Below are 9,644 nucleotides of genomic sequence, written 5' to 3'. Positions count from 1 at the left end.
TCAATCACTGACTCATCTCCCTAAAAGACCACTATGAAAACTTGTTGATCAAGTGAAGTTATTAGACATAGTAGAATAAGGGATCAACAGATTGAATGTATTATCACACCCAAAATTGAACACAGCTCCCCATCTCAAAACCAACTTTTCTTTTAGTGTTCCTTACCTTAGCACCAAAACAGCCATTACCCAGATCAGAAATCTCTATGTATCCCCATATCCTGCACTCTTTTCTCCTCTCCCACTGCTACTACCCTCATGCAGGTAGTCATCTCTTAAAAGAATTACTTTGACAGCCTCCTGCTTCCAATGATCTCCCTGTCACCAGACTTCCTTTCCTAGAATTCATTCACATTACAACCAGAGGGTTTGTATTACTTAGCTCAGGCTGCTATAACAAAATATCACAGACTGGGTGGCTGAAACAACAGAAATTTCTCAGAGTTGTCGAGAAAGGAAGTAGAAGTTTGAGGGGCCAGCAAGGTCAGTCTCTGGTGAGGCATCTCTTCCTGGCTTATAGAAGGCCACCTTCTTGCTGTGTTCCCACATGACAGGGAGATAGTGTAAGAACAAGCTCTCTGGTGTCTCTTCTTGTAAGGGTACTAATCCTATCATGAAGGCCTACTCTCATTACCTCATCTAAACCTATCTACCTCACAAAGGACCCATCTCCAAACTAGGGGTTAGGGCTTTAATATGTGAATTTGAGAGAGGGACATAATTTAGTCCACAGCACAGCTTTTTCCCAAAGCAAATATCTTGCTTAAAATCTTTCTATGGTTCCCCTGTTCTTTTAAAATAAAGTCCAATTAGTTTGACTTGCAAGATCCTTCATCATCTGTCTCTATCTACCTCTCCTACCCCATCTTACACCACTCCCTCACATACTCCACTCATACTGAACATCTTTGGTTCTTAGCAAGTATTGCATTCTCTCTTGCCTCTGAGCCTCTGCTTTTGTTGTTCCCCTCTGTCTATTTTGACTAACTACAACTCTTCTGATCCTCCAGGAAGCCTTCTCTGACCCAGCCTGGGCCCTGCAGGTATAGGGCTGATGCTCCTCCAAGGTCCTCCCATTGCACCCTGTACTTCTACTTACCCCACTCTCTGTTACTTCTCTATATTTCCTGTTAAGCTGTAAGCTCGAAGAGAGGAAGTATTATGTTTTGTTCAATACTACACCCCAAGTGCCTAGCTCATTACCTGGCATATGATAGCATATAATACATGTTTGTGTGTTTAGATGAATGTTTGGATGAATGGATGGATATATGGATGAATGGACAAATGGACAAACAGATGGGTGGATGGATAAATGTGTTTCATTTGTGGTGACTGTTGGGCATCCACGTGAAGCCATTCAGTAAGTAGATACGTGGATATGGAGTTCAGGAGAGAGGTCTGGACTGGAGAAGCCAAGTTCAGCCAAGCACATATCAGCATCTTTCTGGAAAAGTACACTTTGTAAAGCCCTTGAGTTGTTAAGGGTACTGGGCCAGACCCTAGTTTCAAGTGAATTTATCTGGGGTAAAGTGAATTGTCCTCTGGGATCATCTTTCCTACTACATCCTAATCCCAGCCCTCTGGTGTTCATGGTCCTGAATGTATTGCTAATCATAAGCTGTTTCCCAGCTACTTTATTGTAACATTACCCTTGGAAGTAGTTATCCTCATCTTACAGGTGCAGAAATAGAGACCATGAGGGTTATCCTCCACAGTGATTTGCAAGGATTATAATCAGTGTTATGGATACTGTGGGTTGGCTCATTCAGCCTCCCTTCCGCCCTCCTTCTGGAGCTACACTAATCAATACCCTAGCTACTAGCCATATGTGGCGATTCAAAATTAAATCATTAATAAAATTCCAATAAAATTTAAAAATTTAGTCCCTCAGTTGTACTAGCCACATTTCAAGTATTCAGTTGCCATATCTGGGTAGAGACTACTGTACTGGGCCATGCAGAGAGAACATTTCCCTCATCACAGAGAGTTCTATTGTATAGGGTACATCTAGAGGGCCTTGCTGTATGGCAGAGGTTAGAAAGCTAAAACTACACCTCCCGCAGTCCTCTGCAGGTTCTGGATGCAAATTTTATTTGGATGCCATTAGATATGCTTGTCTGAGTTTGGTGAGGTAAAAATAAGATAAGCATGACCATGAGGATGGCAGACTTTTCTGCAGCGGACACCAGCATCTGCTCAGCTTCCTGTGTGTCAAAGGTAGGTGTGGCACTGGCACTGGCCTTGCTACAGTGGCCGCAGCTTCATGATTCCCACTTCCTTATCCAAGGTCAAAGCTACAGTGATGGGTTCTTGAACTCAATAGTCTCAGGTGGCCTAAGCAGTGGGTGTTTCCTAGTGGGTCATTTCTGTAATATTCTGCATACCCAGAGGCCCAGAACCAGAGCCAGCTGCCCCAACACTCATCACCATTTTGGTAAGCAAAAGTTGGTAAGATTTCATGCATTAAAATCTCTTCCTGCTAAAAAAGTATATTCAGGATGAACTCTGTCTCCTGATCTAAATTCTGACTGATATAGAACAAAGCAGACTTACCACAGAGCTCTTGTGTTCCCAGATAATTCATTTGCTTTCCAAACTCTATAAATGCCATCCAGTCTTCTGGCAATTGTACCAGGTAGCTATATATCTGATTGCCCTCTGAAATTGATTCCCCACCTCACTCTGCTTTAAGATACTACCTATAACCTTCCATATGAAGCTTAGTCTGTTTGCAAGAATTAAACGTGTTCAATAAAATAACATAATTCCCCGGCCTGGTCCAGGGATGTTTGTAGACCACAATAACGCTGTAATTAAATACACTAAATAGAAAGCAAATTTTTCTAAGTCTACCATACTGAATGACATAGATTTTCCTAGATAACAATCGCTTTAGTGTAAATTTGATCAACCACGTTGCTTTCTTATTTATTCCTACATGAAATGAGCCAGACTAAGGAGTTGGGAGGTTCAGTTGAAATGTAGGGGAAGTGGCAGGTGGAGGCAAAGCAGGCCAGAAGCGTAGGGCACAATGGGCCTGAGGCATCTGGTCATTGGAGAATCATAATCTCTACCATGACTCTCTTTCCTTGCTCCCTAGACCTAGACCTAGGCTATGAGTACAGGTATCTGGGAGCTAGCCTGGGTGTGTGTCACCATGAATCACATTGATTCTATGGAAAAACATGGTCTGGTTTCCATACAACAGGAATGTAAATAAACTGTCAGAGCACTGGTAATTTACAATTTGGGTACTTTGCGAAATTACAGCTTCCTGCCAGCCTCTACCTTTATGAAACAACCAAGCCCTTTCTACTTATGATCTTAAGGCTTTAAAACCACCAAGACATAGTGTGCAACTATATTCAGAAACAGATTCTGGCTTATTGGGAGGGGCAGCATCCCACAGAGCAGAGAGCCTGGACTCTGGAATCACAAAGACCTGAGTTTATATCGTAGTCCTATCATTTATTAACTGTGTGATCTTGGGGAAATTACCTCCCCATTCTGAGTCTCCGTTTTCTCAACTATAAAATGAAAGAAAACCCTGTTCACAGGATTATTATAAGGGTCATATGAGAAAGCTGATTTGCTCAATTAGGAAACTGTCAGAAAGGAAAAGGGATGGGGAATAGTTCTACAGAGAAACTCTGTGCCCAATCCAGTAATTTTCCAAAAGGAGTTTTGCTCAAAATATCACTCACTTCCTATTGTGCTCTGTCCATTGAAGTCAACATAAAGGATAAGCTTCTATATACAAAAGACACCCAAAAATATTGTAGCTGAAAGGAGATGGAGATTTGTTTTTCTGTCACTAATGGCCCTGAGATCTAGATCCTGAGGTCTAGATTAGTGAGTGGTTTTCCTCCATGTAACCATTGAGGAACCCAATGGTTCCTTCCATCCTATTGCTCTGCCATCATCAAGGGCATTATTCTTGTCTGCATGGTCAAAGCTAGGTCACAGCACATTCATGTTCCAGCTCAAGGAAAGAGGAAAGGGAAAGCTATTCCAGAACATCTTCTTTTAAACTGACGATGACCCAGAAGTTGCACACAGCATTTCCATTCACACCTCATTGGCCTGAATTTAGTCCCATGGCCACACCACACTTAGCTGCAAAGGAGGCTGGTAAATGCAACCTATTATTCTCTGCCATGACCTTCTTCCTGCTGTAACCATCTTCACCGAGAAGGCTTGGCTTGTTCTTGATCTAGCTGTGAGCCTTTGCCATTTGTGGGAAGTGTCTTTAATGCCATCGCACCTCCTGGTGAGATACAATTGGCCATGTGAGCTCCTTAACACTGATGGAAAAGCTGGGGCCCAAAGAGGGTGCCTGGGAACTCAGGCCAGAGCACCACCCCACTGTCTTCTGAAGATATGGTTTTGATGTGTGGAGTCTTTTCCCCCAGTATTGTGAGAGAAACTGGCTTGGCTATTACTGGAGGTGACTCATTCCTCTCTGCAGAGGGAGCACTATCACATTGTTCCTGCAAAGAGTGCACTCCTGCCAGGCCACTTGCACTTGCAGACAAGTCTGTTCTTCCTTAAGTGATTCTTAAAGGATTAAAAAGCAGTGCAAAGGCTTTGGATGTGCCAAGCTGCATGTAGCTGCACCAGAATCTCCAACGCTGTAGAGAGAGTGCAGGACCAGATCCTGGGGAATCTCACAATAGTCCCAGCTCCTCCATTCGCCACTTATGTGTCCTTGGGCAAGCTGCTTCCCAACCCAGAGCCTGTTTTTTCATCTAAAAAAAATCTGACCAGATCATTTCTGTTTCAGTTCCCCAGTTGTCCATGACCTTTTCTTATCTATTTCTTGTTTGGAACACTTCAGTAGTAACTACAGGGGAAAGACAAATTTTTCTTTCTCATCTGTTTCTCCTATGTCCATTACCATGTGGGAAAATCCAAAGTCCCCAAAGTGACTCACCCCTGTGCACCTCCTGGGGACCAGGACCTTGGGCTGGTACTTTGGGCCGGTGTCAAACGGGTGTCAAATGAATTTTAATACAGTGTTCACTATTGGTCCCCACAATCCAAGTCTACAGAGAGACTGATGTAGACAGCAGGCACTGAAAGAAATGAAGAATGTGTGCAATGGTTAGAGCAATATATTCTCCTTAAGCTAAGACTCTATGGACACATGCAAGGCATGACACATCCTGAGGCATAAATCTTTGTTCCTAAGGGTGAAAATGACCAAAACCATAGATCTCCACAAAAGCCACTCCAGGATGACTAAAGAAAGAATGAAATGTAAATGAGAGCAATTTTTCAGGCTCTTACACTATGTTACCAAAATTTCTAGTGTTTTCTCCTATTCTTAAAAATAAATTTCATTCAGGGCTTCCCTGGTGGCACAGTGGTTGAGAGTCTGCCTGCCGATGCAGGGGACACGGGTTCGTGTCCCGGTCCGGGAAGATCCCACATGCTGTGGAGCGGCTGGGCCCGTGAGCCATGGCCGCTGAGCCTGCGTGTCTGGAGCCTGTGCTCTGCAACGGGAGAGGCCAAAACAGTGTAGAGGCTCACGTACCGCAAAATAAATAAATAAATAAATTTCATTCAAATAGCACTTTTACTTGGAGGAAAAATCAAAAGGCATAAAAGGATATAAATTAAAAAGTAAGTTTTCCTCCCACCATTTCCAGGTCTCTCAGTTCTCATCAGAGCCTGCCTTTCAGAGATAGCCCGTGTCCACACATCCATAAATGCAAGTCTGTAACTTTGGGGGACCTCCATGGTTGCCTTGGTTTTTATGAAACCGCCTTAGTGAGTGTAAACTACATTAAATACTAAGAATAGCTATGAGTTGCAAGTAGAACATTGGCAAGGTACAACTTTAGCATTCTTATTCGCTTCTCATTCAGTCCTTGGGTGATTTCATTCATGCCCTGGCTTTCCTCACCTCCAATCTGAAGTCTCCCAGGCCTCTACCCCTGGCCCTGCTTTCTTTCCTGATTCCAGCCACATTTCTCCACCTGGAGTGGGCACCCCAAACTCAGGTGCCAATGGAATTGGTCACTTTCCCCCAAACCAGCTCCTCTTCACCTCTTGCCAGGTTCCAGCTTTTCCCACTCACCCCTGTTAGGAATGTATGTCACTTCTCTTCCCCTCCACCTTCTGCCTCACTGCCCTGCTCCTCCGGTCAGTTGAGTCCAGTAATGTGACCCTCTGGCAAATCCCTTCCTCTTCCTCAGCTTTTCCCTGCCTTAGTTAATTTCATTGTCACCTCTCACTTGAGCAGATACATAAATAGCGCTTACTCTGTGCCAGGCACTGTCCTAAGTGCCTCACACATATAAAGTCATTTTATCCTCACAACAATCCTACAACAGATATGCTATTATTATCCCCATTTTACAGATGAGGAAACTGAGACCAAAATGATAAATAACCCCATTCCCTAAGCTCCCTAGACTCTATTGTGCCTCCTTTGACTAGATTTTCTATGGCCTCTACTGCCTTCAAGACAACTCAAGACAACTCAAGACAAGACAACTCAACTGTTACTTATTCCAGGAAATCCTCCCAGAGTACCCACTATTGTCACAATAGTTTCAGACTTTTAGTCTACTTTCCTCCATGTAAAATACTGCCAGATAAAATTGGATGGGACATGTTTATACTGAAAATTACTTCTTATTTATTGAAATTCCAATTTAACAGAGTATCTTTATCATTATTTACTAAATCTGACAACCCTACCCCAACAAAACCATAAATAACTTGACAGCAAGGCTACTCCATCCTCGTGTCCCACCCACCCACCCTCAGGGGCTAGAACAGAGCCCGGACCAGGTGGGTGCTCAGTTCAGTTTACCGTATTGAATTAAAGTTGGGTGCTCAGCGAACGGCGATTGTCTGCCATGTTAGCTTTTACTATGCTTTGCGTGCGGAATGATACGTCCCTTATGTCCCCCCAGTGCAGCAGACACGGTGCTATGTGTGCGATAATTAAATTCAATGCATCTTGGAGCCTCACTTTTCTCATCTATAAAATGAGAATACTGTTCAACACCCACTCCCCCCCACTTTCTTCTAGGCTGCTTATAAGGATCAAATGCCACAGGGGAGGTGCAATGGTGCTTTGAAACTGAGAAAAGCTGCAGTTTGTGAAAGATGACTCCGATGACCAATATTAGCATTTCTAACTTAATAATAGGGAACTATACAGCCTACATCTAATCTGATTTTTCAATAGTTTTAAATATTGAAAGCTACTAATTGCTTGCTAAGAAACAGCATGGCAAAGGAATTGAGACAGTGAGAAAATCCAGGTGTTCCCTGATAGCTAGGAAGAGGGCAAAAAGAAGAGCAGAGGGGAAGTACCCATTGGAGACAGAAGCACATACTGTCCTGATAGGTGCCCCACCAGAGACCCCAATGCCCAGTGACCCAGGCCAGTGCCAAGAAGATCACCCGAGACTACCAAATGGTTTTCCCATACCATGTTTCTTATTACCATTTCACCAGTTTAGGAAAATAAGACCAAGAATGGTAAAATTCCATGTCCAACTTCTTCAAGTCTTAGATGTCCTCAAGTTAGGACTGAATCCGGCCACTTCCCCCAAGACCTGGGTCAGTAGGAAGGTTGCTTCTTGGTTTCAAAAGGAAAAAAGGAAAAGGAACAAGCTGCAAAATGACTCCTCATGTCTTTACCTTTCTCTTCCCCCATCTTTTAAAATTCATCCCGTGAGTTGCTGCCAATTCACTGAGTTAAAACTTTAAGCATCTAATTTACTTGGGAATCTACACACATAAACAGAGATCATAGTGAATGGAAAAACATCATTCAGAGGTGGAAAGATGGTGGCTAGTTCGTGCAAAGCTCCAAATTCTTGGAAGATCATTAGAAAAACGTTGCCAGGTGGCCAGCATTGAGGCTGATCCCTCGTTCCAACTCCATCTGGGCGGTAAAAGACGTTTAATTACTTGGTCTCTATTTGCACACACATGGCCGGTCAATAAAGTAATTCTCTTAATCCAAAAAGCATACCAGTGACCAAGATATTTTCAGTTACATATGTGGGCTTTTTAACATATAATTGTCTCAGTTCTCTGATTTGGAACTGATCCCTCTGAGACTTTATTTTTACAAATGTTCCAGTAATTAATTTAATTTATGACAGAAGCACATGAAAAGGTGAGAGCTTCTTTCTCTCCTCTACATTGGCACTTATTTTGTGGAAGTCTGATGCCAGCCAGAATCACCTTTTCCATACTTAATGCATTTTTAAATACCTTTGTAATCAAACAAGGGCATTAAGAGGGATTTAACACTTGCTAATGGGACACCACTAGCCCTTCTTACCCCAGGTGGCCTCTCTTCTGGCTTCATGCTGGGAATAAATCATTTGGAAACCAGGTGCTTTCTTATTCTCAATTGTTTTTCTGTTTTCCTCTCTTACACCTAGCTTCATCTATATTGGCAAATGAAGTGAAGAATTCGGACTATTACTCAGATGATTCAACAAAAATTGCCCTTACAGGAATTTTATTTGTTTGTGTGTCTTAGAAGTGAAAGTAGGGGCTTACCTTTAAACATAAATGACTTGATATCCACCGCTGTTAGGCAAACCCATGGCCAGTGAGTGGAGTTTTGCTGGAATATAATCTATTTATACTCCTAACACCAGGGGTGTTAACTATTTACCTCTATGAGCCTCTTGCTCCTCCTCTCTGTAAAATCAGGATCACAATTCCTAATTGCCAGGTTGTTGATGAAATTAAATGAGATAAATATGAAGATTTCTGCCTGCAGTAGGTATTCTGTACATATTTAAAAACACACTTGCACATATATACAACACACATTGTACATAGACCAGAACATTTATATTGCACTTTACAATTTATAAACCACTCACCTACATTCTCTCTTTGATCTTCAGAAAAGCGCTGGGAACTGTAAGGACAGTTCGTCACCATTTTTACAAATGAAGAGGCTGAGGTTAAATGAAATTAAATGGCTTTCCCAAGACCACACGGCTGGTGTAAGTTTATCTGTACAACCCCTGAAGCTCTCCACCACCTCTACACTGATGCCACATGCTCCACACAGGTGTCTAAAAAAGTGGTTCTTTAATTTGGTTTCACACTGAAACTACATGGAAAACTTAAAGATAAATACTAATACCTGGTCCCACCCCCAGGGATTTCGATTTAACCACTCTAAAGTGTGGCCTGGGCATTAGGATTCTTTTCTCAGTCTATCTCTTCATTTTCATTTAAACTTTTATTGTGAGATAATGGTAGATTCATGGGGGTGGTTGTAAGAAGTAATATACAGAGATCCCATTTTCCCTCAAAAGTAACACCTTGCAAAGCTATAGTATAATGTCATAACCATGATACTGACACTTATACAATCAAGATGCAGAACAGTTTCACCATCACAAAGATCTCTTGAATTTTCCTTTTATAACTACACCCAGCTCTCCCTACATACCCCTTCCCTAACCCTGGTAACCATTAATCTGTATTCCATTTTTTTTAATATATATATATATATAATTTTTTTTTTTTGGCTGCATTGGGTCTTTGTTGCTGTGTGCGGGCTTTCTCTAGTTGGGGCGAGTAGGAGCTACTCTTCGTTGTGGTGCGTGGGCTTCTCATTGCGGTGGCTTCTCTTGTTGCGG

This window comes from Lagenorhynchus albirostris, chromosome 7, assembly GCF_949774975.1.
Source record: "Lagenorhynchus albirostris chromosome 7, mLagAlb1.1, whole genome shotgun sequence".
NCBI classification, from domain to species: Eukaryota; Metazoa; Chordata; class Mammalia; order Artiodactyla; family Delphinidae; genus Lagenorhynchus; species Lagenorhynchus albirostris.
This window is presented reverse-complemented; position numbering follows the sequence as displayed.